This window comes from Aythya ferina (assembly GCF_964211825.1).
Source record: "Aythya ferina genome assembly, chromosome: 2".
In the NCBI taxonomy this organism is placed as follows: domain Eukaryota; kingdom Metazoa; phylum Chordata; class Aves; order Anseriformes; family Anatidae; genus Aythya; species Aythya ferina.
The window spans coordinates 129404054-129428467 of record NC_140297.1 but is presented as its reverse complement, the minus strand read 5'-3'; the positions used below and the strand labels follow the sequence as shown (position 1 = coordinate 129428467).

The following is a 24414-nucleotide window of genomic DNA, read 5'->3' as shown; positions in this document are numbered from 1 at the left end:
TAGCACAAGGAGGCCCAGAAGGCCCGGGGGCCTGCAACCCGCGACCACAACAAGCAGTTTCACACACCAGCAGCAAGCCTGCTGCGAGGAGGCCTGGTTTACCAGCAGCGATTACCTGCCATCTGAGCCACGGCCCGGGGCTCTTCCGCACAGCTCCTGCTCTCCACCCCTCTCATCAGCATGCTCCCAAACTTGCGCCTGAGTTTTGGGAAAGGAGAAGGAGCTGAGAGATGGACTACATGCTTTCCCCTGTGGATGAGTGCATGGTAGTGAGGCAGGCATGCTGACAACCTGAGCACAGCTGGGAGCTGGTGTCGCTCTCCATCACACTCTGTTTCAAAGGTCCTTGTATGCAGACTTGCATGTATGCAGCTAGCATGCATGCATGCCTTTGTATGCAGCTAGCAGGCCAGTGACACAACAGAGCTGAAATCAAACTTAGTTTTCATCTCAGACTTCCATTAAATGTGAAGGCAAGACAATAAACTTGCAGCAGCACCTCTAACAGCAACAATAAACAAAGCAAAACGCCGTTCGGCTCAATGGCAGTCATCTGCTGAACACCCTGGTGTGGGCCTGTGATGTCAAAACACCCCCAGTCCTGCAGTAGCAAACAGGTAACCTGTCCCTTCCACAGGCTAAGAGACAGCGCTAGCAGATAGCAGACAGACAGCTATCTACTGTTAAGTAGACAGTAAGTCTGTTACTTGGACAATTCCCCAGTAAACTCTCCACAAATTGGAGACAGAACAACACACTCCACTTGCACTGGAGTAGTGCAAGTTTGACATGACCTGGTCAAACACCTACACAGTTTCATACCAGCTGAATAACTCTGGTAGGTATGATTCCCACCTCACAGATATTGAGATTTTTTCACTTTTTTTTTTTATGAACAACACGGGGGCAAAAGCAGCCTGCACTTCCTAGATATTTAACAGGAAGCAACAAGAGGCTTACCAAAAGACAAGTAGCAGGTTTCCAAGAAAGCTAGGCTGTGACAAATTAAAAACTGATGATGAGAGGGGCAGAGGGATTAGACAGTAGGAGTCATTGCTGCAGGACACCACTGAGAACATGAATTTACTGAGGTTAAGAAAGAGAATGGAAATTGTCTGCCAAATGTATCCAGAGTTTTTGTAATGAATGTGAAAAACAAACAAACAAACAAAAATTGTAAGGGATATTAAACTCTGTTCTTTAGAGGTCTAAAAAAAATTGTATTTGCAATCATGGCAAGGCAGGCACATACCTTACAGTGGGGCAGTTACCCCAGATGTGCCTACTCTGATATTCTGATATTCTTCAGAAACATGTTGTACCCACCAGTCAAAGAGAAAAGAAGCTAGCTAGAACAGAGTCCCAGTTTAGCAGTCAATATGTTCTTATGGCATGAATTATACCTTCTGTGTAAAGAAAAGTATACAGCAGGGAGACAGCCCGTAACTTTTATTTGAACTAACCCATGCAAAAATATCAGCAATGCTGGTTGGTATTTAAATAAGTTGTATTAATTTCTTCTGTCTTCTGTGTAAAATTCAGAAAACCTTCTCTTATGATTGTGAAGACCATATTTATTTTACATGCACTTTTTTTTTTTTTTTCTAGAAGCATATCCATGTACATATGCAAAATGCATTAATATGGGTTTTGTTATAATGTTGGATACCTATTGTGATTTGTGTTGGAATGTGTGTACATTCACATTGCTAAAATTACTTTAAGAAGATGCCTTACTGCTTTGCATAGTTCCTGGGTTGCAGCCTAGAGCAGTTCTACAGATTTTTTTTTCCCTAACAAACCTCATTTTCCCAACTAATTCTGTTATGCTAGGGATTTGTGCACAGAGTTGGCTAATCCCAGTATTTCCCTAGAGCTGTATCTAAGCTGTGGCCCACTCCCAGCATAAAAGTGTCTCCAAAAGCCCTTTCGCCCCCTTCAGCACTGATACACTCATTGGTCCTGACATTTTCACTTCAGCCATGACAAATGAGCTGATGGCTGTGATCAGATTGCACACGAGGACTGCTTTATCAAAGACGTATCATTAACTCTCATCACTGTCTTCCATTATGACTCTTTTGGTCAAATCTGTTGTGAAAATGCAAGTCAGTTTAAAAACATAACCTAAACATAGCAACAAACAAACTTCATTAAAAAGCAGAAAAGAAAACCAGACTCAGACGGGATCAGAAAGAAACCAGCGTTAACTAAATGTTTCTCTGGGGATTTAAGTAACTGTACTCAACCTCTGCCCCAGTGCAAACATGGCAGTTGACCGTCTTCAAAAGGTCCCTTCCCCCATCATGGACTGCTAGCACTACTTTGCCTTTTTTAGAGAAACAAAAATATAGCAACAGCAATCAAATATGCCTAAAAATGAAGTCAACTTTTTTCTTTCCTTTTTTTTTTTTTTTTTTCTTTCTGAACTAGTTCGCATTTCTGCATGTCTATGTTTATCAAAATACATTTTTCAAATGAATCCCTTAAAGAATATAAAATTTTTGCTTGAATCAGAACCATATAATCATACTATTTTCTGACTCACATTAAAAACACTAGCATAAAATGCTGTCTGAAGCGGAAATCTCTCAGTTCACTACAAATACTGCAACCTTTCTGTCAAGTTAGAACCTACGTTCCAGTTACACAGTTCTTGTTACATCTAGAGGGTTTACAAAGTATATATTTGTTGTAACCTCTTCTAGCAATTCATCTGAGAATACACATCTAGACGGAGTCAACTGTAACACAACAGATCTTGGGAATGGAGGTCATGCTTTGAGATAAAGTGCTATTCACTTTTGGACCATGCAAGAAGCTCTTTATTCCTGTTCTTATTGGCATCAGTTCCCCCTTACCAGAGCAAGAACAAAGCCAAGTGCTCGTGTGAGGTTTATGAATAAATCAGAGGTGAGCCACTTTAAGTGCTGCCCATGATTTCCTTGTTGACAGTGAGCACTTAAACAGGCTTCTATGACCAGCAACTCCTGGAAAACCTTAATGGCTCCTAATCTGTACCCTGCTTCATTTCAGGAAAGAAGTGACCCACCCCAATTTCTCTCAAGTCTTCACCTTTTGGGCAACTACTGTCCCACCTTTATAGAAATTCATGTCTGGGAACCGTCCCATGTCAGTGCCAAGTTTGCACATAACACACAACATAAAAATCACCATTTTCTTCCTAGAAAACAAATGACAGCTAATAAAATATTATTACACTGTGCAGCCTAAGTAATTCCCAAACAAACCATACACAATTCAGCATTTGTTTAAATTGAATATATTTTTAAATGAACCTAGAAAATTTCTAATATCTTTGCCTCCAATTGTTAAAATCATGTACAGATATATATGCTGAGAGCAGACTCAGCCCTTCTGCACAGCCACAGCCAAAACCAGGATAGTATTTATAGATCACTGCCATTGTATATATTTTAAAAATTCAAACTGCCTCAAAAAAAATAAAAAATAAAATAACGATAACATTGAAAAATAAACTGAATTGAACCAGTAAGCTCGGAGCTAGGCCAAAGAAGCCTGGTCTAGAAACATTATCGTTAACATTCAATTGTGGCAAGGAGCTAGGTGTCTCAGTACGTATATCTTTGATGCACAAAACCACTCAGAGACCTATGTTGCTCAACAGTGAAGCAGCAGCGTGCTCAGAGAATAAATTTCAACATGCAATGAAATCCTTCATTTTTAAGGTCTCCCCCACACACCCCTCCCCCTTCTGGATGTGTCACAAGCTCCAGATGGCTGAATTTCCTCGGTAGTAGCTGAGCTATCGTCAGGCTCCCAGTTTTCTGCTATATTTAAATACTAACATTTTTAACTCCATTGTCTCTCGTTGCCTTTCCACCCACTCGGGAAAAAGTTGTGACCGCAGCACTCTGCCCTGTGATTTCAGAGAGTGCTTCGGGTTGGGGATGGGGCTTGAATTGCAGTGGGTGCCTCAGCAGATGGCACTCTTCTTTGCAAGCGCCTGATCCAAGACATGGGGGGAATTGATGAGGCAGCACTGGACTTTGGACCAGGCTCTCGGTCACAGTGGGAAACTGCAGCATTGCTGAGGAAACCTTCCATCCAGGCAGGGAAAAACCCACAGGCACGACCACTCTTGAGTTAAAACAGCCCCACTGATGCCTCTCACTGGAGCTGAAACTCCTGTCCTAGTGCACTGGCTGATGACCCAGTGAGAAATCGGATTTTGTCTCCCTAAAGCAACCAGTTAGTTGCTCCTGCTGGAAGAAGGCCCCTGAGCATATCGCTGTGCTACAGCGTTGTGGTTTGTGGCTGGCTGCACACAGGGTGATGCTTCCCACCCTGCAGATGGCTGCAGTGGCATGGCAAGCAACCTGATTTTTTTTTTTTTTTCTGCAAGCAGTTTATAAAGCCCCAAGGAATTCAGGGATTGAGGAGTGACATTTGCCATACAGCTAAATAATTTATTTTGGAGATGTTACATTTTCTTTAATTTAAAACTTCAGTGTTGTAAACAAAATCAATAACCATATTTCAATATAAAAAATATATATAAAAGGATCAGATAGAAACCCACAGGAATAAATTCCCTTTTAAGAAGCTACTTTTCACTCACAGCCTTATTTTCTTGAGTGAGGAAGATATAAGAATCGCTAGGTGCTAAGTAAAGAGAGAAATTCTGATATGAACGTGGATAGCCATGGCTTCTCACATGGAAAAAACACCTGTGTTCAAAATGGTCATATTAACATTTGGCAAATCCAAGATTTTTGTCTTCCTCTCTATCTTCTCAGGAAAGTTCTGGCCTTCTGAATAATGAAAATATCCTCAATCAAAAGATTCTCCCCAAAAAGGAAGGGCAAGAAATAAGTTGTTTTTGTTTTCTTCAAAAAGATGTTATTCTGATCTATTACATTACCACGCTCTGGAACAAGTGCAGAAATAACTGGGATTACTCCAGATTTCCATCAGTGCCCCAAACATTGAAGCACTACTATTGACAGGTGCCTTGTCACCTCAGGTTAGGTGTGTTTCTCTACAAAGGAGCCTCAGTGTCAAAACAGGGAGGAGCAAGCCTTCCACAGCCACAGCTCCCAGGCCCTCAGTTCTGCTGTTACTCAGTGAAGGGACAGAATCAACCTCCATCAGTGTCTCTGTGAAACCTCCTCCTTACAGACCCTGTGGTGCCTCCTGCACTAAGCATATCATCCTTGAAAATGGGAACAGTGGTGCAAAAAGAAGAGATTAAATATTTTTAAATTGATTTTATGAGATAATTTTCAATTTGTGGCTAACGGCCTGATTTCTTTTCTAATATCAAAACTGTATGTCTTGTCGGTTTTACAACCAAATAACTCCTCTTATTTCAGGGGAAATATTATTAATTTAGAAGAGGATGAATAGAAAGAATTGGGTTCTGGTTTCTTTTGGGTTTATGTGTCCTAGGCTCACACTGACATGGGCATTTTGTAAGAATTTCTTTGTTTTAGAATCAAAATATTTGTCTATTTAAACACAATTCTAGATGTATGTCCAGCATGCTCAACATTTGTTCAGCAGACAGCATTGCAGCTTATATGGTAAATGTTTGTTTTCAGAGTCACCATGGTCTATCATGTACATATAGCCTTTAGTTTGTGAACTATTGACCTGAACACCTACTTAGGAATTGGTACAGCCTATCAGATCAGCATGAGTGTCAAAACTGTGCTACGTCTGTCTGCAAAGAAATCCCAGTTTCTGCACATAAAAATGTTCTCAAAAGTACTAAAAGCAAATAAGCTATAATTTTGACGAATTACTCTCCAAAACTCTCTCTCTCTCTCTTTTGGAATGTAAAGCTGATTCTGAACAATGTGAAAATATAAAAAAGTATCTCAATATGGCAAGCTTTTGTTTTGGTCATAAAACTTGGTTAAATTATTCTTTAGAATATTTTGTTTAAGCAGAAAATGTCATTCTTCAACAAGTTTACCATATTCCATTCTGGTACACACTTTTCTGGCACAGTTTGGAGCTCAGCAAAAGCTAATAATAAAAAATCCAGGTATAAAAGTGCTGTGGAGTGACTTGAAAAGGAATAGAGTAATATGTATTAAGGGATAAAACTGCTACCCTTATTTATGTAAAATAAGTTTATCTATACAAGTCTGCTGAACCCTGCTATCAATAAATTAATAATAATCCCAACAACCCAACAGAATCCACTAGATTTTTAAGCAAGTATCAAGAGGCTTTTAGTTTCTTCTGTCTCTGCATCTGTTCACCTAATCGTTTTCTGCATTACATCTTATTCTGTAAAATCTCGAGTCTCAGTGTGCTGGGTTTCTGCCCATTCAGTAAGAACGCAGACATCACATAAGTTATTATTAACCCATGTGTTATCCAGTTCTACAGTGGCTGGAACTTTGCCAGAGACAACACATGGTGCTTGGTTAACAATATTTTAAAATATAAATTAATTTATTTTTTAAATTAACACACTTTTCTTATGGAAATGCACTAATAAGCTGTTCCCTGAATGAAAGAATATCCCATAAGCGTGTTCCTTTAAAAGAAGTTCTAAGGAATTTCATAGCTAGCAGTAAAACATTCGCATGCCCCATAGAAGGTCTTAAATTTGTCTTAAAGGAGAGAATTTTCATCACTTTACTCTGACCAAGCGCTTTCTGGATTTGTAATTTTTTCATTTATCCATTAAAAAAATACAATTTTTTAGAGACACCTCTAACTATTTAAATATTATCAAGTCAACTCCAATGCTGAACTAACAAACACATAAAAATATAAGTTCTACAAACTAGAAAAATTATTAGTTAGTCTATCTACCAACAATTTCCACAGTAGCTCTAAATCAGTTATGTTGACCTCAATAAATAAATAAATAAATAAATAAATAAATAAAAAACCAACAGCCTATTTAATATGCATACATACAAATAATTATTCACACTGCATTTGATTTACATACATACAAAAGAACCACTTCCCACTTTCAAAAGTGGCTCAACACTTATGGTATTTTAACTGCCCTAATTACTGTTGAGAGAACATAATTAGAAGCACTGATCACATTGTCAACAGCTAACCAGTTGCAGCCCTGTCTTGGGGCCTGATCCTGCACTGGTTGAAGTCAGTGGGGGCTTGCACTGACTGCAGGAGGCTGGGGCCCTCCTCGCCACCTGAACCTACCTGAGAATCAAAAAACTTTAACCAACTTGAGTACACGGATGCAGTCCCGCTGAGCACCCTGCTCGCTATGTGCATATATCAATTTCTATTTCAGTAAGCTTTCTTCATTTTAAAAGCCGAAGCAAGAGAGAATTTTTTCCTCAGAAAGGCTTTATATACACCACTTAAACACTTAGCACTGAGTCAGAACTCATAACTTTTTCCAAAAGAGTAATAGTTTAATAATTAAAACAGATATTGACTAAACCCTGCTTCCTCGAATACCAAACTTTATTAGATTATTATGTATCGATTCATAATTTCCATTGGCAACTTTTAAACTGACTCTGTCCCTCCCTGCTGGTCCCCTCTTCCCTTGTTCTCTCCCCCAGGCGAAGTGCTGGGAATCCTCGATATCCAATAGTCAATATTTGGTCATCTTCCTGGAACTCTTCTCCAACCAAACCTGTGTTTATCAGCGTTTCGCCACACTGTTCTCATACATATTATTCCACATGATGATGGAAACTTGGGGCATCTTAAAAAGTTGCTGAAATCCGAGCTCCTGCTTGTTTTCTCAAGTCTTGGACAAACATAACTTTAGGGAGAGCTGAACATAGGCATAAAGAAAGAGGAGCCTGCATTTTCATCTTCCTTTCATCTCAGTCATTCAGTCAACCATTCAGTGCCCTATTCAACAGAGCTTTTCATTATGCAAAAAAATGCTAATCCTTTTCCGATGCTTTCACACTTGTATAAACCCCCATTCCTTCGACTGAAAAGCAATTATATCAGTTTACCTTTCTGTCAAAAACAGGATTAATATTCCAATACCAGAATCTCCTTTATTTTCCTATCTTTTGCTTTAGGAAACTAGAGATTATTAGCGGAGGTATTCCTTAAAGTGAGAATACATTATTTTAAATATGATTAATTTAGCAGGGGGAGGGGGGGGAAGGGGAGGGAGAGCAAAAACTTCAGTTGCTGCGGAAACTCTTTTCAGTGACAGAACTGACCTTCCCTTTACAGAGGCCTGAATAGAATGAGCCTCACTCTGGTCTATTAATCAGAAACAAATTATGAAAGAATGTGGCTGGACTGGTTGACACTATCCTGTCTTGGGAGACTCAGTAACAGCCTAGTAACAATGTCCTCTTCATGGGTAATGAACAGCCATGACAAATGGGGCAGAGAAACTATTTATTTGCATATGCAAATTCTCACACAAGGGAAACATGTACAAACAAGTGTCATTGTAAGGTGGATTAGGCAAACAACGCTTTCTTTTTAGGACATTCTGCAGCCCAGAACATTAGTCAGCACAATTAAACCAGTCTCCATGGAGACTAATGAAATTTCACCATGGTATGAGTTAAATTAGATAGCTAGTTATGTGTTTTCACAATCCAACTTGAAATCCATTATTGTTTCAGAACAATACAGCAATTGTGCCTGGCTGATCTTTGCCAGCTCAACAAGCTCCTAAGTTGACAATTTGCATATGTTAATATAATTAAGCACTAATTACATGAAACTTGTACATATTCACATGCACTTTCCCTGGGCGCTTCTCAGTTTGAACCTTGGCCAAGTCTTTAACCCTTTGAATGAATTTGGAGCAGCAAAGCTCTGCCTTCTGGGTACAGCCCCAAGGCAGATGCAGAAAAGCTCTTCATTTATAAACACAAAGCTTAACCTGGCTTCTCATATTTCTATCAACAAGGCTAGAAATCATTTTTGTATGTGCTGGGGTAGGAGAAGGAGGTGGGGAGGGCTGGAAGTTCTTTAGAGACCCAGCTCTGGTACCCTTTTTGCATATGAAAACATAAATATTTACCCACACAACACGCTATGAACACATGTACTGCCATTGTCACAGATTCTTCAAGAACCGAATTGTCAAAAAATTGCACTGGGCTTTGTGTCAGTGCTCTCAGAGCCACAAAAAATGGGAATGAGAAAAGGAAAAAAGAGCAAGCAGTAACTAATGAGCTTTACATAAATATATGCAGAGGCAATTAAGCAGTGTTAATTACTATGACAGCAGTTAATTGAATATAATTAGATATTTTAAGCTACTGACTAAGGCATAGTTAAGATTAATTTTATTGAGATTAATTGTAAATAAGAATAGATTAACTATGTGTTTTGACAGGCATAAAAAGTAGTTCTGCAAATTAACTAGGAGAGCAGAAACTAGCACAAAAATCATATATTATTTTAATGTCACACCTCAGAATCATCTGCTCAATAAACATGACTTTTCAAACCCAAACAGACAGGAATCTTGAAGAAAAACAAACAGCTTGCAGAGATTAAAGAGCCTTTTGTCCTTTTTCATGTGCATTTCTTTTAGCAGACTAAATTAAGCGAGTCTGGTGTACGTTTTTAGGAAGGAACATTTCACACTGAATGGAAAAAATGTTCTATCACATATGAAATTCATGCAGCTGTGCGGAACTTGGTCCAGATGGTCTAAGACTATAAAACAACACGAAATGATAGACAGTAGGGCCTTCCCAAGATTATGTGATAAAGTCACAACCTCATATTTTGACCTAAATTTTCTGTCATGTATTGTTTCCTTCCAGACCAGATAGCTCCATGTTAATTTTTAACTAATCCTGAATATTCAGTGGAAACCCTTAATAAACATTGTTGATAAGCATCTGAGTAAAAATCATAAAATATTTACAAAATGCCCCTTAGCTTCATTAAAACAATGCTGAATCCAAAGTGCAGCAAACAGTGCCCTGGCTCTCCCAACAATACTGAACTGTTCACACCACTCAGCTTAAATAGGTAAGAATGCCTGGTTTTAAATATGCCTCAAAGAAAACCCAAAACACATTCTACCAGCAGATTAATTCATGCATGCTGTTTAAGAAAATTAACAACAAGGCTGAAGAATGCTGAACAAATCACTAATAAGAAAGGAGCTTCAATTGATTTTGAAATAAATCAATAGGTGATTAACACAATATTTTTAAAGCAGCAGAATGCATACATATTACATAAACATATATATTATATTTTCAATACCTTTTTAGCTCTTAATCGAACAAGGGCTTTACAACAGTGAGCATGTCCCTATATTGACTATCAACTTCTTTGGAATGCCTTTAGTCTTTTATAACGAAAATCCAAAAACGGTCTGTGAAACAAGGCTACGACAAGCCATTCTGCAGTGAAAGATTTTAAATCATCCAGCCTCTTCTAATAGACTTGAGACTTATTGAGGTAGAAACCATAAAAAATGAAGAAGGGAAATTTAATCCCTGAAATATTGATTTGCACATTAATATCATATAGGCAGAGGGCAATTTGGCTTCATGGAAATGACACATTGTCGACCCTTGGTGAAGTCAGAGCCAATCTAACTGCTGAACATGTCTGAATCTCAAGAGTTATTAAGGGCTTCCCTTCTTGCCTTTATGACTTTTCTTCAGCCTACCAATGCAATCTTAAATGTATTATCTTTAAGAAATAATTGTAAAACCTCAGGGGTTTTCCAGTTAATGGAAGGGAGGCTAAACCACATCAGATTCTGAAATGCAACATTAAACCCTTGCAATCAACAAAACCACCTCAATTCTCATCCATCCAGTGCAGGATCTAATATTGTTATTAGAGATAATCAAATTTCATTGTGTAAATTTAGGCTCATGGTCAGAATGGAAGCAGTAAATTCTGCAATATTAAACAGTGATTTTTCTCGGCCCCCTTTCTATGTTCTTTGCTGGTGCACCATCTTCGCAAATAAACCTAAACTATTCAAAAATCTAGGAACAAAAACGTGTCCCTATTCTGAAAGGTGCACATAATGCCATTTATCATCTCCACAGCTCTCCTTTAGTTTTAACTTGATCTAGCGGATAAGTTTCATTTTAGAGAATAATAAACCAGTATCACTGCATAAACCAAACAGCAGGTACTATTACTGTGACTTACACAGATGGTTTACCTGACCTTTCTTTGTTCCTTGGGTAGGTTTCACTTTTGCAGATTTACGATTTTTCCCTCTATATTTCATTGACCCTCTATGTTCATTATCATAAAAATGAAAACTATTGAATACATGTTTATGTTGACAAAGTCCAAAAAGCCCACGACTAAAGGATAAAGAGATGCTACAATGCACTGTGTGGATCTCCAGATCGTATACTATAAATATTCAAGCACAGATAGCACGAATAACTGAATAATCCTGGTGAGCCCCAGCTCTGGAGCCAGGTGCAAGAGGTTAAAACAGCTGGCTAGCCATCTTTTATTTTGTGTGCCTTCCTGCCGGCTGAAACCGCAAACCCTGAAAACTAGCAGATATTCCCTCAAGGTTGATTGTCTGATTTCTTTCTTTTTTTTTTTTTTTTTTTTTTTTTTTTTGTCCATTTCCACCAGTTTAGTAGGATCCCCCAGTCGAGAAAAGAGAGAAACTCTTTAAATACAGTCAGTTGAATAGGAAGTGGAGCAATGATGATTAAGGCTCTTCCCCTCTACCCCAACCTTCAGCCCCCCGTTTATTTCCACAATCTTCTTTGTGCACCTTCCCAGCCAAATATTTGTATTCCTTATTTCAAAGAAAAGCACTCCGGATCGTTCTGTCAGTTTTGCCAGTAAATATAAAGTAAAACAAGTGTTGATGGCACTGAGAGTGTTACATACCCAGGCTGTGTTTTTGCATTGCTCTCAATGGAAGCGATCGATGCCCATGTCACAGTCGCGTCCCAATCGCAGCCAAGTCTCTGCCTCAATCTAACCAACAACAGGCAGGGCTGCAAAGGCTTCTCACTACCTCTTCCATCCATCCACCACCAAACTAAAAATATAATGCTACATATGATCTTTTTAAACACTCCACCACCGCTCCTAAGGATCGAGCCACTGAAAATCCAGAGGAAACACAATTGAAAAAAAATAAAATAAAAAAAAACACCCTCAGAGCAACCACCCCAAAAGCACACGAGCCCTCTCTTTCCACTCTCTTTCTTGCTGTCTTCCTGCCAACTACATAATCCTTGGTTAAAAACGGAACGACGCTAATAAAAAGAAATTTTTAAAAAAGAGAGAGCAAGAGAGGAGGACGGAATGGAGCCGAGGAAATGCAACTGTCAGAAAACGGGATGGTCAGACTTCCTGAGTGAACCTGCCTGTGTCTGGCTTAATGTAAATCCACCATCTTCAGCCTGGCAAGTTGTCTTTTGGTTGGTTTTTTTTTTTTTTTTTTTTTTTTTTTTTTTGGTGGGGAGGGGGGGTTGTTATGTTTGCGATCTCTGCCTTGGTACCTAAGGAGGAAGAGGAGGAGGAGGGTGTGTTATTGAATGGTGGCTAAAGCCTCCTCGGGACGGCGCTGAGGTGAAACAGGCTGAACCCGACTGATGTGCCTCCTCTCTCGGTTGGACCCAGTGCCCTAAGCAGCCGATGAGAGACCCCCGGCCGCCTGGCTCGCAGGTAACAAAAGAAATACCAACCCGCGCATTTTCTGCTGCTGCTGGGGAGGCTGGGGGGGGAGGGGGGGGGAAAGAGAAGATGCAGGAAAGGGAGGAGTGGAGGGGAACCGCCGTAAGTTGGCATCGGATGGGGGGAAAGTTTATTAGCATTTTTTTGCAGGAAATTTCACGTAAGGCAAGAGGGGGAAGCAGGGATGCGTCTGCCATTAGCCGCCGTGATGGGAAGGGATGCACTTGATTCTGGCACGAGCAGTTAGACAGAGCAGGGACCGAACTGCCTTCTCTCTGTTTATGAGCATTTTTTTTTTATTTTTTTCTTTTTTTTGGTTAGCCATTGCTTTTTGCTTTTTTTTTAAAAAAAAAAAAAAAAAAACACCTTAGTCCTCGGTTTAAAAAAAAAATAGACGCCAGTCCCGCAAAACAACCGGCCCCCCCATCCCACCCCCCCCTTCAAAAATCTCAGAAAGGCTGCGCTGAAAGCAGCCCCCGACCTTGCCGGCGAGGAGCCTTTCCTATGGCGTGGCACGGCACGGTTCGGCGCGGCTCAGCACGGCGGGGATGCCGGGGGCTCCGGCAGCGCCCGGCCGTCAGCCGCCCGTAGGCAGCAGCCGGACGCGCATCCCCGCCGGCGGGGCCGTGCCGTGCCGTGCCATGCCGTGCTGGGCCGTGTTGGGCCGGGCCGTGCTGCCTCCCTGCTCCGTGCGGCGAAACTGACAGAGAGGCAGGGCGCGCTCCTAACGGGCTCCTCTTCCTCCTGCTGCCGGAGCCGGCGCGATCCCCCTGCGTTCACTCGCTCAGCGCCGCGCTCATCCCCGCACAGCCACCCCTGCCTCTCTTCCTGAGAAACCTACCTGCCAAATAAAAGGGGGGGCTGGGGGGGGAGGGGGCACCCCTCACCTTCTCCCGCACAAACGCACGCAGAGACAGGGTCCCCATTGCCCTGCTGGCATCCCCCCCACGTCCTCCCCCCCCCAACCCCCGCCCGAAAGCGAAAGTTTGGGAGGTCGAGGGGGGTGGAGATGGGGAGGAGAGGGAAGGAGGGTGGGAGAGCGGAATGTGCCTTCAAAAAGCACCTCAAAGTTTTGGGGGGACCGGGCTGCGAAACGAGAGTGCGAGCTCTGAAGGGGCTGGCGAGCGATGACTTCTGACAGCCTTAACGTCTTCTCTAATCTGACAGTATTTCCCCCCACCCCGAGCTCCCGGAGAAAAAAAAAAAAAAAAAAAAAAAAAAGCAAAATAAAAAGTGGGGGGCACCCCCCGAACCTCTGCTGCAAAGTGAGCGGGGTCTCCCGCTCAATCCCAAAGTTACAGCCCGAAAAAGGAAAAAAAACCCGAAACCAAAACAAACAAACAAAAAATAATACACAAACAAAACGCATCCCCCGGAATAAGAGAGAGAGGGAGAGAGAAAGATAGAAGGGAGAAAGAAAAAGCAGCCCCTCCTCCCCAAATGAGAGCAAATACTGTACCTAAAAATGGGGAAACAGGCAGAAAAAGGGGGGAGAGAGAGAGGGGAGAGATACATGGGATCTGGGGATGTGAGTGTGTGTGTGTATGTGAGAGAGAGAGAGAAAGAGGCACAGAGAGAGGGAGAGAGAGAGAGCGAGAGCGAGAGCGAAATATCAAAGATTGTGCAAGATCAGCCTGGAAAGATAATCGATACTCGACCTAAATTTAACACAAACTACTCAATAAAAGTTAAAGAAAAAACTTACTTTCCATTTCCCCTCGCAGTTCCTACTGGATCTTCGCCTCTTTTTTTTGTTTTGCTTTATTTACTTAACAGCTGATCACATCCAAGTAAACGAGAGAAGGTTCATTAAAAAAATAATAAAAAAAAATAATCCTCCAACTTTATTGGGTGAAAATAAAAATGATTGAGCAAGAAGTGGGGGGCATGGAGCGGTCCTTTGGGGTCCGGGAGTTGTTAAAGCATGTGCCGACCGCGGTCTCGCTGTTTGGTTGTGAAGGGGTTGGGAAAAGGAGGAAAGGAAATGAAAATCCGATATGTCTTTATTCTGCTAATTATTATCGTTTTAGCCCTGTTTAAAAAAATGGCTGATTAAGTTGAGTGCGCATGTCTTTGTGTGTCTATTCCCGATATGCACTCTGGGAATGAGAGAGAGAGAGGGAGAGAGAGGAGAGAGAGGAGAGAGAGAGAGAGAGAGAGAGAGAGGGAGCGAGAGGGAGAGGAGAGGGAAGAGGAGAGGGAAGAGGAGAGGGAGAGGTGTAATTAGTGAGGTGATCAACATTCTCCGGGCTGCAAATGACGCGCAGCCCCGGAGCCGGGGAAGCCGGAGCTGCCGCGGCTGCCGGGGGCTCGCCGGGGCTGCGGGAGCCACAGAGGCAGCCCGGAGAAGAAGGGGCAGCAGAAAGGAGCTCGTGGATGCAAACACAAGTCTGCAAACTTCATTAGTAACACAGACACACACACACAGGCACACAAAATAGATGGCTAGGGAAAATTAAAAAAAAAAAGGGGGGGGGAGGGGAGCAGGGGGGATAGACTTGCTCTTTTAACTGTTCGGGAACTTAAAAGAAATGGGTACAAATTAATTATTCCATCAGGGAGATATTTCTTGCTTTCTGTCTGTCTTTCTGTCTGTCTTTCTCTTCCCCCCCCCCCCCCCCCCCCTTTTAATGGAGATTTAATGAAAAATATATGTTTGCAATGGGATAATGAATGTATAACGTCCCCGTAAATGGAAAGATAGTGTATCTAAGATAGGGAATATCTTACAGATATTCCTATACAGAGATAAAGAGGAATTTATTTACAAGCGCACGCATGCACGCATCCCACATTATATTTACACATATATACATAGGCTTCACATGCACATGGTCACATAAAGCACAACACACTTCATTTGGTGGGCGCCATGTAATTGCTTGGAGAAATCAACGAAGTAAAATGCAAAGCCTTCTAGAATATACAATGTCAACTGTAAACAACCTTATCAAAATGAAGTAAATACAAGCCCATGGAAAGAGTCTCTTTGCATACGATACATGTTTCATGCATATACTTGCGATCATCTTCCACTTTCTCTACAAGTATTGATATTTATTAATACTTAGTCTATTATATTTTACCAGACACCTTAGATATTTTTGTGGGGGGCGGGGGGTATGGGGGGGGTGGAGGGAGGAGGTTATTATGATGAAAACTAGGATAAAATGTACAGATGTCATTATAAGTTGGAATCTTCTACAAATATTTTCCTGTGTGGGATTTAAGAAGATTGCTTCTCATTTGAAAATCTAATTATCTTAACCTAATACTGCAGATGTGAATATGACTGACACTTTCATTAAAAGATAATTAACTAAAACTAGGAATAGACATACTTTAAAATACCCCCTACTGAAGATAAAAACATGACTATTCAAAGAGCGTCCGAATACACCGCAAGAACACGTGCAGATTTTTGATAATGCCATTCCAGAAATGGGTATACCAGAAACGGTCACTAAGTCACAGTTACATGTGAGGGATATTTACAGTACCAGGGACCCTGTGCAGGTGAACCATAACCTCAGCGCTGACAAGCTTTTGAAGTTCGTGATTCCTAGGACACACGTCAAAAGATTCTCGTAGGCCTTAAACGCCAAAAACCAGCAGAAAGGTTTTATTGCAGCCTACCATTAAAATCACGCACCCACAACAACAAACCAGCAAAAACCTAGATGGCAGAAATATGCACCTCTCCGGGCCTGAAACCTTCTATGCCAGAAGAACATTTTGCAAGTACTGGAACTAACGCTAATAGAAAAATCCCCACCTGATGATGAATTAAGGCTGCCCTTAAGGAAGCACAGGCCAGTGTCAGGGAACTGAGTTGCTAAAAGCAGATGTTTAAGGTCAGAGTGAAGGTCCTGATAGTTTGTGAGGGGAAAAAAAAAAAAAAAAAAAAAGTCTTTGGAAAAGGGAGGAAAAAAAAAGACAAAAAATCGCCAGCCTGAAAGTACGGCTATTCCAAAGATCGGAGCCTGCCAATAAAGCCCTACTCCAATCCAGAGAAGCCTTACTTCAAACTTCAGGAAAATCTCCAAGACTCGAACTTTAGGAAAAGTCAGGGGCACTTGAGGGTTCTTGAGAGCAACTTTATTCCTTTTTCAAATTTCATCTAAGCATTGCACCAGCTCATCAATGACAAAAAAGAAGAAAAACAAACAAACAAACTGAGCACATGTATGTAGATTTCCACAAGCACTGCTCCCTGTGAATGAAGGTAATAAAGCAACTAGCAATATTCTGCATCGTTGTTTACAGGATGGAAAAAAACGCAAAGAGTGAAAATGAAATATCTGAAACCCGTTTACAGTTATCGGATTGAGGGGGTATGATGGAAATGGGCTTTTTGGTTTAAATTGTAGACGAAACAGAACTCTGAGATAGAAGGATGCATTGTCCATTCAAGTGTATGCCTGAAGGATGGTAACACATTTCCTAAGACTGGAGACAATTAAATACAATGTGATGAAGAAACACCTGAGAACAATACATCTATTTCAAATTCAAGTGAAGAAACACGTATACTTAATGTCACAGAAGAATAAGGAAACGAAGATAATTTAGTTTTAAAGTCACCCCCCCCCCGCACCTCCCCCACCACCTCCTTTATTCCTAGTGCTTTTTTCATGGTGAAACATCAATATCATTAATGTCATTAATGTCAAAACACCAAACGTCAGAACAGTCAAGTCATTCTTTTTGGCTGTAGATTTTTCCCCTTCTCTCTTCTTGGAGGGGGATATAGGTTTATGGTGTTCTTGAGTTACAGCTAAAGGAACAAAGGGGGGGGGGGAGAACACAGGCAGGAATTGCGAGAGGAGAGTCTACATTTTTCAGGGTTTCTTCTGCCACTGTTTACTGTCCTTCCTAACGTTTTAAATCGCCTCTCTCTTTCTCTCTCTTTCTCTTTTTCTCTCCCCCTAAAAATAGTAGCTATGAGGGAGGGGGGTTGAGGAGGGTGAAGGAAAAAAAAAAAAAAAGAGGCACTACGGGATGTTAACACTTTAGAAGAAACCCGGGGATCGCCACGTAGCTAGGAAAAATCGAAGAAGGTTAATTCCGGGAGGCAGCAGCAGCAGGTTTGTGGGATGTGATAAGAGCGGGAGCGCGGCACGGGCTGGGGGAGGCAGGCGAGGAGGACCCGGGGCTGCGGCTGCGGTGCGGCTGCGGTGCGGTGCGGTGCGGGGCGAGCCGGCGGGTGGGCTCCCAGGCGGGCGGGGTCCCAGGCGGCACGGCTTGGCCCGGCCCGGCCCGGCCCGGAGCAGCGCGGCGCGGCTCCTGCTCCCCTCTCTCCTCCCTCTCTCGCTCAGCTGGTCGCCCCCGAAGACTTGTCGCCTTCACCTCTCAGCTCCTCTCCTCCGGTCCCGGCGGACCCCCTGCCCACCCCCCTCCGAACTTCTCCTGCAGGCACCGTTACACGTTTGGGGATTTTTTTTTTTTTTTTCCGAGACTCCTGTTGAAACCACAAAAGCTCTGATAGTGACGTTACGTTTCAAAGGGAGGGAATGGGGATGGGGGGGTGTGGGGGGAAATTATAACAACAATAATAATAATAAAAAACAAAACAGTCTGCTCTGTCCTTCCACCACCTCCAGCCTCAGCCCCAAGGAAAACTTATTGGCCTGGGCGAGGTCTGGTGCGGGCCAAAGCCCGAGACTGACCATTCTTTAATAGACAAAGAAATCCCAGTCCAAATTGGGCTCTGTTACACCACGTCGCTCCGCCAAGCTCATTTCACTCCCTAAATCTGCGCTGCGGACACACAGGGGCACAAGGATCTGCATAATTACAGCCACAGCCGCTCCCCTTTTTAATAAACCGACATAATTCCCTAATAAACGTTCCCTTCCCCCACCTTCTTCTCTCCCCAGACCCCAGCCCAAGGGAAAGGGGATCCGTGTCTTTTTACTGCGTTCCCTAAGTCTATAGATGAGCTCAGTTTGAAACGAGGTATTACAAGATTTCAGTGTTACAGACCCTTTATCTGAGCTACAGACACTTTCAGATCCCCAGCCCCCACCTCCTCTCCTTTTTGTTGTCTCTTCTCCTCCTGGGGGCTATTTGACAAAGGCAGTGTGTTAACTAACATTTTTGTTTAACTCAGCAACTTCTTTTCAAAACATACTTAAACCTGATAGCAATCTCTTGTACTTTTTTTTTTTTTTTTTTCCCCTCCTTCTTCCCAGAGATGAAATTGACTCTGAACCCAAAGCGTTTGGCTATTATTAATTATTTCTTCCTTTGCAGGTATCATGTATACAAATCTATTGTTAATCCCCCCCTCTCCCGGCCCCCCCTTAAGCCAAATACATTCCGGTACACACTAAAAAGAGCTAAGGGGGGGGGGGGGGGGGAGGGATGGAGGGGGGGGGAAGGGGAGAAGGAAGGAAAAGAAAAACAAAATTCCCGCTCTGATTCCTAGAAAGTTTTGTTCGAAAAAGAAATGAAACAACAATAATACATTGTATTACGATTCTGCCCTCGCTGTCCCACATTTGGCATTCATCTCCTGCAAGTGCGTCTAACGAGCAGTCACCTAAGACAAAAATCGTACCCGAATTCAGTACAGACATCTCGATAAGATTTTGCGCTAAATAGTGCCGTTCCTGATTGGCTTTTTGCTGCTGTTGTTATTTTGGCTGAAGCCGCACAAACCCGCGCACCCGGACATTACTATAAATAAAAGCCTTCCAGGTCTAAGTCTGCTGCCGGCGTTTCCTCCGGAGCCCTAACAGCCCTTTTTCAGCTCCTTTCTTGGACAGATCGCGGGGATTAAATGCCCTGAACCTGAGCTCCTGGCCTTGGATGGGAAGGGAAAGAAAAAGGGAGAGGGAGAGAGAGAAAGGAGAGGGTGAAGGAGCCAGGCGCCCTCTGGGCTTTCAGAGGTCAGCGCTTTGACAGTGCTCTGACCTCCCTCCCCCCCCCGGCAACCACCCCAGTGTTTATAAACAAAAACAGTCAGGACTAGCCCCAAACAATAGCAATTCACCAACTTCACAGGCACTTCACTAGCTCTTATGCAAATCAAGGAAAACGACCGCTTACCACCACTCTCCCCCCCATCCCCTCCAGAAAGCCCAAGAGCATATTTCCAGCAGTGATATATCCAAGGGAAAAATTTTACATTCTCTCTTGGAAAAGGACAAAAAGGGACTTCAGAAAGAAAACGATTCTGGTAGAAAGACAGACAAAAAGGGAGAAAAAGCCAATAAAACTGCCGATCTTACTGCAGAAAGAGGAAAGTTATGAAATATTTATATCTAAATCCAACAATCCACACTGCCAATAAAACAGGAATCTTTGTTGTGTAGACAATATGCTAAACTACCTCTGCGACAAACAGCGATTATAAAGCAACCAGGAAAAGTTATTTTCGCCCAAGGAGCCAAGTTTTCAAAGAAAACGTGTGGATTTTACAGCTAAATAAAAGCCACCACCTCTGTGTTATCCGTAAAAACTACACATAAATTAAAAGCACAGTTAAAAGAAAAAAAAATCCTTCCAGCAAGCAAGCAGCACATCTGATCTGATTTACAAAAAAGTATAATTAAAACCACCTTTAATTACAAAAAGCAGCAAGCGAAAACTAAATGAATCAATGCTTTCTCCCAAAAAATGTTGTCCGCCAAGGTATAGAAATGATAGTTCTATAGTCCTGCATTAAAGCGTAACTGAAGCTCCACAGTTCAGGAATTGATTACGCGATAAGGAAAAAAAAAATAAAAAAGTAAAAGACAAAAAAAAAAAAAAAAAAGGTCCTAATGATTTTAAAACTTTTGTTTATAAATGATGAAGATCAGAAAAGGTTGGAGGAAAAGTTAAAGGAAATATACCTCAAGAGAAAAAAGACCATCTCCTTTTCTTCTTTGTCTATCAGTCTCCAGTTAAAGCATATGGAAAATGTTTTCAAAATGCCTAGATTTGGCACATTGTCATTGCAAAGAGAGGAGCGCAGTGATGCTGTTATAGAAAATGGGAAATAAATTCAGGATTGGGTGCTGCCTCCTTCAATGCGGATTTATCTAAGTTTAATTTAATATTCCGCAATCACTGTATGATCGCATATAATTCACCAAGATTTTTAAGGGCTTTGCCTAAATATGTTGACCACAGGCACAAAGTAATTTATACAGATTATTTCCTTCTTTTATTTGTGTTTATTTTTCTCATTAGAAACACTTTAAATTGCAACTGTAAATAATAGAAATGATGGAATATTAGGTTTGGGGTGAACAAACGCTCAGAGAAAGCATTAGCTTTATTAAAATCATTCTGAACGTAAAATCAAAAAGCACAAAATGGTTGTTTGTAAAACACTAAACCTTTAATCGATTTATTGGCATTCCGATCGATTAGATAAACGGAAATCTATAGTAAACATAAAAGCATTTAAAATATTTTCCTCTAATTTCTAAACAAAACTTTTCTTTTCGGTAGAAAAAAAAAAAAAAAGATTATCAAACGACTAACAGGAAATTCTTCAGATATCAAATTACGATAATAAAATTATTTCCACATGGAAAGGGATAATGACAATGATGATAGTAATTATAATAATGAATAATTCAACAGCCCTTTGACATATATGGAAGAGCCTGGTTCAAAACCAGCTTTTGAAGGGGGCAACTTTTAGGGAATTTTTAAAATAAAATTGAGTTTTGTGGCTGAAACGCTTAAATCAAGTGACAGCTTAGGTACAGCTGCTAAAGTTGCGTGTTTTTTTTTTTTTTTTTTTTTTTTTTTTTTTTTTTTTTTAGGCGGGAGCCTTCTCTTTGACATCGCCCTTGAAATTAAGTTACCACTTATTAGCAGGAAATAAGTATGTAAATATGCAAGGTACTTCTGAAACTGAGGGGACAAATGTGTGTCTTCACGCCAGGGCGATGAGGATGGGGACCCTTTACCTTCTAATTTAAACTATTTGCCTACTTCGCAGTGTACTTTCCAGATTACAGCAAAATTCTGCAAGCAATAATGTATTTGAGCGTTTAAGTGAAAGAACACAATTTATTTAGGGGTGGAGGGAGGCGAACAGCAAGCCGGAGAAATGCAGCAATCAGAGCTTGTGGCACTCTGGCTGCGCGAAGAGGAAGTGTTGCTGTAACGGGTATTATGTTTATTTGATAAAGAAAATCAATGAAAGTGGCTGTAAAGTAGTTAGTGAGGCGTGTGTTTGGGACTCGGGTTGAATAGTGACTCCAGCGGGCTGGTCGATGAGCTCTAAGAGCTCTGGAAATCTAACCTAACCCTCAGAGTGAGCTCTCTCTCACTCAGTACTGCACCTTCCCCAGGCTGGGAGACTTCAGTCCTTGTCTCCTCCCTCTGTCTCCTTCCTTCTCTCCCCACTTCCCTCCCTCTGTCCCTCCTTCCCTCTTTCCTTCGGGTTTTCTGCTCCTGCCTTCCTTCTTCCCATCCGCTCCCACTATTCCCTCTCCCAGGATTATTTGCTCTCCTGAATCTCCCCCTTTCCCTTTTTCTCGCCCTCATGCTTCCATTCTCTCTTCCCATCTCTGCCGTAGCTGTTTCGACCCGACATCCACCTGGTCCTCTAAGTTTCCCTGTACTCTTGGAGCTTTCATCCTCCTCTAATTCTCTTTCTATCCTCTCAGGTCTCTGCGTGCCTAAGTTTTCTTCCAGCCCTTTTCATGTCTGTCTTCACCAGCCAAATTTACCTCTTATTTTGGATTGGTTCCTCCGGACATGTGCTATATTAGTAATTATCCCCACTCATTTCCCTCTCACACACCCATGCCGAAGAGATGAGCGCACCACTCACTTTCCTCACTTGGGATATTTTAAACATTGGCTGATCTTCAGTGGTACTTTATTTTAGACCTTCTGCAGCTATTTCCCCCTTTTCTCCCGCTAATCTTCATTCCCTCTAATTTACAACAGAAATGTTTCTCCTCCTCCTTTTCATTTCCTACTTTACAATTTCCTTTGGGGTTTCTAAATAGGAATACGTCCTTTGCATTTCCATACCCCCATCTCTTTCAATGTTTCTCTTCTGCTATTTTATTTGCCTAGTCGCTCTAGGAATATTTATTTCCTTAACAAGTTTATCTCCCTGTCTATCCCAGTTCATCTGCCCCAGTCTATATATATATATATATATATATATATATATATATATATATATATATAAAAAAAAAAAAGTTGAGTTTGTGGCTCTGTTCCTGCGAAGTAACTTGGTTTCAAACTTCTGTTTTGAGTTATGTGTCATTACCTATTTTGCCTTATCACATCTCCGTTGCCCTCCCCGCCCCCCCTCGGCTAATAACATCTTTAGTGTGGTCAACGTTAAATATGGCAGATCTCTGAAAAACGCTTCCTTTCCTGTTCTCTGCTGGAATTCATTACCCCACAGCCCCGCTCTTCCCACCGCGGGCAGTCTGCTGGGTCCTCCGCGCTGCGCGCAACCCCGCCGAGCCGCCGCAGCCTCTGCGGCCGCGGGGATGCGCAGCGGCCGCGCCGCCTCCCCCTGCCGCCCCCCCACCCTTCTTCCAACCCCCCATTTTTCTTTCCACCCCCCCCAAACCTCCCCGCTTCCCACCCGCAGCCGCCGGGCAGCGCCCCCGAGCCGCGCAGCCAGCGCTACGGCAACACGGGGCAGCCGCGCGGGGACTGCCCGCAGCCGCTGCGCACCCGCGGGGTCCTCGCCGCGACGGAGCAGCGAAGCCTCGGGCCGGGGCTGCCCCGGGGCTCGCATCCAACAACCTCCCCCTCCGACTCCCTGCATCCTCCCCGCATCCCTTCTCCGCCGGCTCGGCAGGTGCGAGGGCTCCGCGCTCCGCGCAACAGCTCCGCGCTGGAAGGCGCAAAACTACCCCCCCGGGCTGCTGGTGACGGCAGTATCCTCACTCCCTCGCGGAGAGAGGTCAGCTTTCCCTGCCTCTTGCCTCTCTACCTGTCCTTGCTTGTCTGGGGGAAAGAAGGTGTGCTCAGGTTTTTTTTTTTTTTTTTTTTTTTTTTTTTTTTTTTTTCTTTGTGTGTGTGTGTGTGTCTTTTCCCTTACTGAATCCTGGCTCTGCGGAGTGGGATTTAGCCGAGGGATCCCCCCTGGCCAAGTCACTACTGGCTGTTACACATTCTATGTGTATTGCCTTTGTATGGTCCTGGTTGGGCCACATGCACTTAGCTTGCAGTTTATTGCAGGATTTGTTTTCTGTGTGTGTAGTGAATGCTGGAATAAAATAATAATAATAATAAGAAGAAGATTTCAAAAGATACTGCTAGAGTTGATGTTTCAGGCCCGCACTGGGTTTTAAATAATCCTTAATCCAAGGGAATGATTGTTCCAGGTTAAATGTCCCTACCCTCTTTGTTCTATTACTTGGTTTCTTCTGTTTTGTTCTTGCAACAATTCCTTTTAAGAGGAAGAAATCTACTTTATTAATTTCATCCATGTCAACTGAAACATTTTCACTGTTTTGCATATGGCTGGGGTTAAACTGAGGTTTCCTTTTTCCCTACAGGTTGTACATATAAAGTGAACAGAATGGGCCCAATCCTGCCAGTCCCTTCTTGAGTGAGTAACCGTAGATCTGGCACCTTGTCAGAAACTCTTGCTACCATCAGAGCCTCTGTCTGGTATGAAGTCTGATACAATGGCTTCACCTGTTCCAGACACCAACAAGGCTACCCAAAACAAAAGATGTTCCCAGCTGTTGACACAGCTCGTATCATTCCGGTTTGCTACAAGCATGCTGTGTAGTTTTTGAACTAAGCCTCTAATAACTATAACTTTCTGCTTTGCGTAAATGTGCTTCAGGGAGGAATGATACCTTTTAC

The 24414-nt window shown here is 42.3% G+C and overlaps 1 protein-coding gene and 1 long non-coding RNA gene across 7 annotated transcripts in view; one reads left to right on the top strand and one right to left on the bottom strand.

Moving 5' to 3' along the window:
* Positions 1-14651, bottom strand: part of ZFHX4 (zinc finger homeobox 4) — a 152631-nt gene extending 137980 nt beyond the window's left edge. For 3 of the 4 annotated variants that reach the window (XM_084510165.1, XM_084510167.1, XM_084510168.1), the window contains exon 1: positions 14321-14651. The gene's annotated coding sequence lies outside the window, so the exon portion shown is untranslated. Of the gene's footprint in view, positions 1-11820; positions 11949-14320 lie in introns of those variants that run through there. The other variant, XM_084510166.1, reaches the window with a different exon arrangement.
* Positions 12449-24414, top strand: part of LOC311432094 — a 61853-nt gene continuing 49887 nt past the window's right edge. For all 3 annotated transcript variants that reach the window (XR_014689815.1, XR_014689816.1, XR_014689817.1), the window contains exons 1-2: positions 12449-12606; positions 24099-24151. This is a non-coding gene — a long non-coding RNA (uncharacterized lncRNA). The remainder of the gene's footprint in view (positions 12607-24098; positions 24152-24414) is intronic.